Source organism: Lemur catta, chromosome 16 (genome assembly GCF_020740605.2).
Source record: "Lemur catta isolate mLemCat1 chromosome 16, mLemCat1.pri, whole genome shotgun sequence".
NCBI classification, from domain to species: Eukaryota; Metazoa; Chordata; class Mammalia; order Primates; family Lemuridae; genus Lemur; species Lemur catta.
This window is the reverse complement of record NC_059143.1, coordinates 5,934,074-5,943,652: the sequence shown is the minus strand read 5'-3', so window position 1 is coordinate 5,943,652 and position 9,579 is coordinate 5,934,074. Positions and strand designations below refer to the sequence as shown.

General features: G+C 52.7%; 1 long non-coding RNA gene across 3 annotated transcripts; it reads right to left on the bottom strand.

Annotated features, from left to right (window-relative positions):
- Nucleotides 1–612: 612 nt before the first annotated feature.
- On the bottom strand, nucleotides 613–7,403 carry LOC123621498. 3 transcript variants are annotated; one of them, XR_006729168.1, is made up of 4 exons: nucleotides 3,547–7,250; nucleotides 2,790–2,922; nucleotides 2,171–2,242; nucleotides 613–832 (listed from the first exon to the last, which is right to left on the bottom strand). It is a non-coding gene; the product is annotated as an uncharacterized LOC123621498 (long non-coding RNA). The 3 variants fall into 3 exon arrangements; XR_006729167.1 differs by lacking the exon at nucleotides 613–832 and adding an exon at nucleotides 7,264–7,403 and having other exon boundaries at nucleotides 1,648–2,242; nucleotides 3,547–7,167; XR_006729166.1 differs by lacking the exon at nucleotides 613–832 and having other exon boundaries at nucleotides 1,648–2,242.
- Nucleotides 7,404–9,579: the final 2,176 nt, after the last annotated feature.

Here is a 9,579-nt window from a genome sequence, read left to right as displayed (position 1 = left end):
ACATCGAAATCCCAGAGATGGTGTTGTTGCCTTCTCGGTAGGGCCTCCCACTTACTGAGTATTTCATATGTGCCGGGCTCACTTTTATTCCCTTCCCCACAATGTGACGAGGTCATGATTGCTGTCATCCTCACCTACTAGGGACCCCAATGGGGCCCTGAGCAGCTCTCCCAGCCTCTGTGTGAATCACCTCCCCGTGACTGGAACGTGCTTTGAGCAGATAAAGCCGGGGACAGATGTTTCCACATGGTGGAGCTGGAGCCAGTGGTCCCTTGGCCTCAGGACTGTGGGGCCTGAGGTCATCACAGAGGCTGGCAGAGGTGCCTACCCTGGCCCTCTTCCTGCCAGTGTCATTTGGCCCAGCCCTGGAGTCAAGGCTCCCTGCAGCGCTGGGGACAAGCTGGCTGCACGGCTGCCCCCAGGTAACCTGGGCAGCCTCACACAGCTCCGGCACTGCCCCACTGCGCCACTGGGCGTCATCCTCCCGGTCCTGTGTCTGGCCAGGGCGAGTCCTCACATCACTGTTATTTTTAGTGGGGCGGGAGGGGAGTGTCTCCAGCTCTGCTAAGGTTCATTATGTCAATATTGCGATTTCCTTCAGGAAAATGAAGAGGAAAAACATCCAGATGCCAAGCATTTATTGACTTCCAAGAATGAGACCTAAATATTCACTGCAGAGTCTAAAGATGTGTGAATCCAAATGGCAACCTGCCAAAACCCAGAGCGGGGCCAACTTGATCGCGCAGGTCAGCCGAGGGGATTCCGAGGCATCAGTTTCACGCCGTCTCCACTTGTGTTTTAGGTCTGGGCAGAGGTGGCCGCTCAGCCGCACCTTCATGGGAAAAGTGCCAGCTGTTAACTCAGGAAGGGATGCCGTCCGCGTACTGGTGTTGCCGAGAGGGCAAGACTGGCTTCATCCCTGCTGCCCTTGCCAGATGGGGACATATGTTGGTTTCAGACAGAGAACATGCAAAGTTTGCTTCCGTGCATCTTAAAAAATTCAATCTGCATGAAAAACAACCATTTGCTTCATTTTGTGCCAATTTTTAATGATGAATGGACATTTGGATTGAAAGCTCAGACCTGAGCAATAGATTTTGGGGGAAGCAAGAAATAACTTAGAGAACGTTGGAAACTTCTGTTAGTAGCTTCTATGTTACTTGACCATTTGCGTTAACTGTTGAGGCACAGATGGTCTCTCTTTGAATCCCACTTCCTGAAGTGAAAGATGAGATTAAAGATGTCTGCTCAAGGCGTTTGCAATGAGGTCTCATCGGAATAGGGTACGGAACGGGAAGACAGGACGGGAGAAGGACACAGGCTGTCTGATCTCTGGCATCTCAGCATCTTGGTAGGAACTGAAGTGTACTCTGGACATTCAGGTTCCAATTTTAGCTGCCATCATGCTGATTTTAGATGCTTCATGCTTGTTAACATCACAAGGAGCTGTTGCCCTAAATGACACTAACCACATGCCAGAGAAGTGTGATCAGATATGCCCAGGTCACAGACAGTTCCACAAACTTCCGGTCACTCCATTAGTTGCCCTTTTGGGTGGCAATTTGAGAGCCACATTTAATGAGGAAAAGCCCTTCTCTGGTACTTGGGTGGGACAGAAGTGCTTTTGTCTCACTTACTTTTCTGTAGTTACCTTCTCCCAGCCACATGCACACACATTGAGCACCAATCTGTAAGGCACTGCTTGGGGACTGACTGACGGACAGAGACGACGTGGAGGGAGCCAGTGTCCCCAGGAGGTGTGAGACCGGAGTCCCCACGTGGAGACGCTCAGGACCATGTGTCTGGGCACTTGGGACAAGTGTGAGCGTCTGTCAGCATTGGACAGGAACAGGGAATGGTCCCATGTGTGCCCTGCCAGTGGACATGCAGAAGCACCCCCTGAGCCCACCGTGACAGCCACTGTTCCCACTACTGGTCATCCACTCAGACACAGGTCTGGAACACAGGGCAGGGGCGGGGAGAGGACAGTTCATTAGGGAGGGCTCTGAAGTCAATGTGAAACTCTTCCATTTGGAGTGTGATCCCAAGGGCTCTCCCAAGCCTTGGGGCCAAGCTCTGGGGACAGACGCACGGCCAATGCATAAAGCCCTGGGAAGCAGCTTGAAGTCATTAGACCAAATGAAATCACCGTGGGCCTCACAGCTGATACCTGAGCTCTCCACTGGCAGCTGAAGTCCTAAGAAGTACACTGCAGACGGGCCAGAAGAGAGTGTTAAAAAACCTAAAAGGAATAAGAAAATGTTTTGAAGAGGAGGAGGTTTTTGAAAAGGTGCCTTGACAAGTATTGCCGGATGATGGGTAATCCAGCTGGCTGTGCGTCCTTCGGATGCGGGTCGTGAGCAGATCTGCCTGTGGTCAGTACTATCCCTGGGCTGCAGCGTTTGGGAGGGATTGCTGGCTGTACGCTAGTGTTTCTGAGTCCTTCTTGACTGTGAATTACCCCAAGAAATACATTTCACATCCTATCCTAGAATCACACTCAGACACACACACAAACACACGTCTACAAATGTACATTCACATTTATAAACATATGCCTCAATAAAAATTTCATGAAACAGTATTTGCCCTTTCTACACATTTTGACATGTTCTATTCTATTGTATTCTATTCCTGTCTGATCCTTTCATTAAAACACTACTACCTGGTATTTTATCAAATGGATTTCGAATGTGTGAGATATTATCCACTAATGTTCTGAAACCATCATTACAGGTCTTGAGCAGTGTATGTGTGTCCTGGGTTGCAAAGTAAAATATATTTCTTACTTTGGATTGTGGTTAAAAAATACTTGAAAACCACTTCTCTTGTCCCATCCTGCGGGGCTCGGACCCCCGATCCTCTTCCAGACAGGGAGGAGCTCTGAGGAAGGCGCTAGCTGGGGAGAGGAGGGAGTCACACCTGCAAGGGTTGAAAAAGATAAGCTCATACTACAGCCATGGGTCTGCACCTTCTCCATCCAAATACTCCTTGAAAGACACAAAGGTGTCAGCAAACTACGGCCGGCCCGGGGCCCTGCTTGGCCTGCCGCTGGTGGATGAAGTTGCATGAAACACAGCCACACCCACTGCTTTTCCTGTTTTTGTGCGACAACCTCAGGGTTGAAGAGTTGCAGCAGGCCAGATGGCCTGCAAAGCTTGCAGCATTTACTAACTGGCCCTTTACAGAAAAAATATGCCCCCCAGTCAGTGCCTTGGGGTGAGCCTGGAAACCACACCCTGGAGCCCTTCCCTAGACACCTCTCGGGCTGTTGCGGCACCTCTCTGGTCCTGTCCTCGATGGTCAGTTACCCTGGAGTTTTCCATAAGTAGCAATTTTGGAGTCAAAGGTGGGCATTGCAGACAGAATCCCCCTCCCCACGTCCCACAGTCCTGAGAAGTGGCTTGTGCTTCAGGTTGGGTTATGTGCAAGCAGAGATAGAGCTTGGGGTACAAGATTAACTCCTGGGAAAGAAAGGGGAGGGAGCAGGACTGGGCAGAAGAAAAAACTGAACTGCAATGTGGGCTCAAGGAGGCCTCAACCCACCTGGTGGGAAATGCTGGAACTGTCCTGGGTGCATCATTCACAGCCCCACCTGGCTCACTCACTGATGCAGGCATGACCCCAGGTGAGATGGTCTCTGCAGCCCAAGCAGACCGTAGGGAGCTGCAGCCGAGGTTGTCCGAGGGCTGTCCCCCTGCTGCAGGGCAGCAAGTCCTTCCTGGGAGGGCAGTCTGGGCTATTCCTCCCACAGTCCTGCACAGTTTACTTCTGGCCACTTGCCGGACTTCTCTGTGCAGCCTGGGAGCAGCTCCTCCACGGTTCTGGTGCACCCCTCTTCCCGGGGGGGAAGCTTAGAAACGGGAGATTAGTGGGACACATCGCACCTCCACAGCTGCAGTAGTGGTGTCAGGGCTGGAACTGACCCCTGGAATGGTGACAGAGCTGCTCTCAGCCTGGAGTCCCTCATCCTCAGCTGCCACTGCTGCAGTCTTGGTGTCCTACCTGGTGGTGTGACTCTGCCCCTCATTCCTGAGGGGCCAAAGTCCTGGTCACCGTGCTCTTGTCCAAGCTGGGTTTGCTGCATCTGCCCAGCTACGGTCACAGTTAGTAAGAGCCTACACAGAGGTGCCCAAGTGAGTCACCCAGAGCCCACACACACTGGTCCCTGCGGCCATGTGTCCTGGCAGCCCAGCCTCTTCCTGGTGATCTGGGGCAGGAGGGCAACTCTTCTCTTTGGGCACGTGGACCCCAAAATGCCCAGTGGCTGTCAAGCTTACAATTCACGAGAACCTTTCTCTGGTCCCCTAGTGAAAGTGTGCCTTTTTGGGTACCAAGAACTCCGACCCTGCAGAGCCCAGTGTTGTGGGTATGGGAACGAACTCTCCTCCAGTGGGTCACTGGGAGTGAGGGTCCCCACTGCATGCCAGCAGCATCCCCTCAATGGCGATGACTAAAAATGTCTCCAGACATTGCCAAATGTCCCCTGGAGGGCAAAACTGCCCCTGGCTGCAGTGTAGACCGGGAGGGTATCTCTCATGTTGTGCTCTGTAGCCTGCATGAGTTCTGCAGGTGGGGAGTGAATGAAACGGGGATTCGCCCTGGGAGCTGCGTCTCATCTGACCACTTCTGGGATCTCATCTGGCGGCATTATGACAGCCTGGAGGTAGCTGAAGAAGAAAGATCTGTAATGAAAGTGGGAGCCACAGAGAGCAAAGCCCCGGGGTCCCCAGGCTGCCCTGGGCACCTTCAGAGCACTCGCCCCACCATCGCGAAGGGCAGAGGCTCGTTTGCAGCGGGGCCCTCCACTCCCCTCCCCGAGCTCATTGCCGGTGGCTGGCAGAGAAACAAAGGGCAGTGTCTTCTCCACGTTTCGAAATGTTGTCTTGGCTTGGCCATTGTTACCCCATGGAAACTTCTCACAAATGGATTTTGGACGTTCTTTTCTAGACATTGGATGAGACAAGCTCTGAGATTTGGCCGAGAATCAGAGGGAAGACTCTGTTAATTGCCCCTAAATTACCTGGGACTTTTGAGATGCTGAAGACAGAAAATATATTCCATAGACACATCCTGAGAAATCATTTCCATCTGAGGTGGTTTGGATCAACCGACTTTCCAAGAAAGGGATGATGTATCTATTTCCAGTTGAGCATTCCCAAGAAACGGACATAGCAATTGCAATATTTCATAACTTCCTTCAGGTCATTAGTTTTGGGCACGGTTCCTGCTCCTCTCCAGGAGCTTCTGAGACAATGAGAAAACCACAGTCACATTCAGAGTCCATGGGCCGGAAGGCACCACACAACACACGTGTGGATTGTTACCCAGAGACACCCTGCCAGGTGACGGCAGCCTGAGTCTACAGACGTGAGGACCAGGCACACAGACCTTTTTGCCGCCTCTCAGCCTCTTGACAGCCATGATTACAAAGGTTGAGGTTTGGCAGCAGCCAGGAACTCGGCCCCTGACTCTAGGGAGCTGCGGCTTTTCCCTTTTCCCCTTCTGGGAGCCCTAGCCAGCAGCTGCTGTGACTCGCGCACCCCTCCCCACACGAGCCCACGCTGCTGGGGACTGCAGCCTGTCTTCTTGCTGTTATTTTCTGCTTTTTATTTCATCTTCACTGTGTCCTCCGAAGACATTTTACCCCTCCTTCTTCCAGCATTGTCTTCGGTGCCGTCTCGTGCAGGCCTGGTACACGTAGATGGCGCTCCTGTCCTTTGACCTGTTCCTGCTCCAGGGGCCTCTTCCAACTTCCGGACCGTGGTTCTCTCGTGTTCCCTGGTCATGTCTGCTCTCCGGGAGCTGCTCTGACTTGCCTCCTACTGTGTGTTCCTCCAACCCCACGTGCTTTTCCTCGCAGACGCACAGCCAACACTTCCCAGCCTCCCTTGCTGTTGGGTGGGCTGCTTTGCTGAGTTCAGCCGATGCGGGCACGAGTGAGGCCCACCACCTGTGGGCCTAGACTCTAAGAAGCTTCCCGAATGTGGTCCTCTACCCTCTCTCCCTCCCTCTTTTGCTGGCCAGATGCAGAAGACCCAGTGCAGGGCTCCAAGAGGTGAAGCTGGAGGTGACAGGTGGAAGGAGGAGGCTCCCTAGTCCCCTGATGACTCTATGAGAGGGACCAGCCCGGCCACTTCCTCCTGCCTCCACTGATGCATGTTGGAAAAATAAACTTTTCTTGGGCCAAATCCCCGAAATCTGGCGGTGGTTTGTTGCAATAGTTAGGCTACCCTGACTCATGCACTGGCCCTCCCCAGGGTCACCCGAGGTCACTGCTCACCTTTTCTCACCTGCAGGCCTGGGCTAGCTTCCCTGGGGTTCCCAGACGCTGGGGGAGCTCCGTCCCCTGGGCCTCCGTGTGCTCATCTCCACTGCAGCGTGGGCTGCTCTCGGCCTCCTGCAGTGACACTGCGCCACCCACTTGCAATGAACTCGCCAAGATCAGTGCTGACCGCTTGTAGGGGACATCTGAACTGTACCAGGCAGCAAGGACACTCCTGTGCAAGAGCTGCTTTCTCTGCACGGAAGGTCTGACATCCACGTGGCAGCGTGCTCTGCATGTGTTCGGCCCCTGTGCAAGTGTGACCCGCGTGTGCCCACACCTGTGTGGCAGCGTGCTCTGCGTGTGTGCCGAGAGGGCTGCTCGGGGCCTTCACTGCCGCCGTCCCTCCTGGCCCCGTCCTCCTCCTCTGTGGAACTGCCGCTTTCATTAAACCTCGGATTCAGGGCAACTCTGAGTCGTCAGAAATATTTCCTTTTGGTCTTTAATTCAATTCGGTTATTTTTTACTCGAACCTGCTGTGTTGTAATCGGGGCGCTAGACACGAGAGAAACCAGACGAAGAAGACCCAGGCCCCGGGTTTGAGGAGCTCACTGCCTAGTAGGAGGGAAGAGACTTCCCCAGGAAGCCACATGTCATGTGGCCTGTGGACAGCTGGGCCCTGGAAAGGTACGTCAATCGAGTACTGACACCCAGGAGAGCCACCAGGGTCTGGTGCTCCCGATGGGGCCTGGGAGCACGTTCTGGTTCTTGCCAGACTCCTTCTCAGGACTGCCACGCTGCTGTCTCCCGATCACGGGGATGGCCTGGCATCTGCCCTGTTTTTTCTTTCATGCGCTTGTCATGTTTACCTTGGTACCCAGGCTGAGCTTCCTCAGGCATAACTGGGGAATTAACAGATGCTTTAATGAAGCCACACTTCCTCAGCAAACCCCTGGACCTGTGCATCCCAGTCTTCCTGGGGCTGTAAACCTGCTCACCTGCGGCTCACCTGCGGCTCACCTGCGGCTCACCTGCCGCTCACCTGCAGCTCATCCGTTCCCCCGTCCTCTGACACACTCAGCTCCAGCTAGATCGGCGCAGCTGCTGCCTTTGGTGTCTGGGCCTGCTCCGATCAGCACACGGCATCTGTTGCCCAGGCAAAACAGCACTGGCTGTGGTGGCTAGACGTGGGATTGGATGGGCACACAGAAAAACAGACATAATGCCAACAGTAATCGCAATAGTAATTAATAGCTGGGATAATCATCATCTAGCTGCAGTGGCAATGCACTTGAAAGAACATTCTTTGGGTGTATTTTTTTTCTAATGTCCTAGATGGGACAGGAAGATTGGGCTTTTGAAAATATCAAAGAAACCCAAAAAGGACCAGTCTGTGATCAATGTTGATTCACTCACTCTAATGACTACTTGGTTTCTAAACTTGGTAACATTGAACTTTCTAGACATTTTTTTTTTCTTGAAGTGGTTGAAAAGTGGAAATGTGGAAAATGGAATGATGACACCGCAGGACACCTCCGGGTGAGGCCACCTGACCGTGGCCGGCTCTGCCCTGCCCAGTTTTTAAGGATCCACACAGACTGTGCAAGGATTTTAAGAACATCTGGTTGCAAGCTTGTGCTCCACCCCTCACAGCCCAGGTGTCTTCCTGGCTGTGGGGACAGCTTCCAATGCCATCGCTGTTGGATCAGGTGGGTGTCCCTCCTTCCCTCCCGTTCCAGTCTCTCTCTTGAAACTTAACATTTATTCCAGGCTCTCTCCACTGAGATCCTGTCCTTTTTATTGCAGTAAGGAGTTTACCCAAGACTCCACCCCCCTGAGTCCAGGGGCCCAGCCACGTGCTGACAGACTTGAATACTGAGGTTACTCTACCTGGGCCTTGAATTCAGGACAGAGTCCGGAGATGAGCTGGATGCCTGGATTAGCCCCTGGTGCCTGTGGCTGGGTCCACTAGATGCTTGTCCAGACTTTCAACCTCTCAGCTCTTGCAGTTGGGCCAAAGGCAGAGTCTGTGGGCTGACTCTGGTTATGCATTTCCCATTTCCTGTAGTAACAGAACTCCCAGTTTCTGATGGGGCTTGGCTGCCCAGAATAAAGATATTCCCAGCCTCCCCTGCAGCTCGCACGTGTGCAGGTGTAATGTGGGCTCTGGAGCAGCGGTCAGCAAACCTTTCCTGTAAAGGGCTGGATAGTAAATATTCTGAGACTTGCAGGCTCTTCATCCTCTACTGCAGGTGCTCCCTCTGCCACTGTGGTGTGAAAGTAACCACAGGTAATACCTAGAGGATCAGCACTGTCGGTTGTTTGCCAATAAAACTTTATGTACAAAAAGAGGATGTGGGTCAAATTTCACTCAATGGGCTTGTGGTTTGCCAACCTCTGCCCTAGCTCAAACACCCCAAGCAAGGCAGAGCAAGAAGACACAAGGGGTCCAGGTCCCTGACAGCTAGAATTCCCGCATCTGCTCTGGACTGCTTCCATCAGACTTTCGTGAGAGAGAAATAAATGTCTATCTTGCTTAAGCTACTGTTTTTATTCTCCAGTCGTAGTAGATTAAAGATGGCCCCATAATCTTTGCTACTCCCATTGTGAAGTACGATCTAATTCCCTTGCCCTTGAATCTGCCTAAGTAACCTCTTTGACCAGTAGACCATGGTGGAAGTGGTGTTCCAGAACTTCTGAGATTAGGCCACAAGAAGCCTTGCAGCTTCCACCAGAATCTTGGGACACCCTCGGATCACTGAGCTGTCACGAAGGAATTCAGACCGCCCTGAGACTGCCATGCCGGAGGGGCCTCCTGGGTCCCTGTGGGACAGTGCCAGCTGAGCCAGCTGCCCGTCACCCCTGCCCAAATCCCTCCCGGACCCTCCAGACAGCTCCGCACTCCTGAGTGGCCTCTGCTGACAGCACGTGGGACAGAAAAGATCATCCAAGCTCTGATGGAATTTGTGACCCATGGAATTATGAGATATAACGAAATGGCTGTTTTGAGCCACTAAGTCTTGAAGTGGTGACGCCAGCGACTGGCCTACGTTGTGGGCGGCTCTCGCCCTCTGCCTGGTCTGCTCCACTTCTTTCCCCTCTTGCTTCTCTCCTGCCACATCGAGCCCTGAGATGGGACACATTTTAGGAGGTAGAGAATAATTTGCTTCTTAAAATGCTGAATGAAATACTGATTCTGTATTCGCCTCTGAGTCCTAAGCACAGAGGAGATAAAATTAAACATCCCCGAGGGGAACTAATAGCGAAGCTTTAAGGTAGGAAATCATTTCTCACTAACAGGGCTTCCGTTTCTC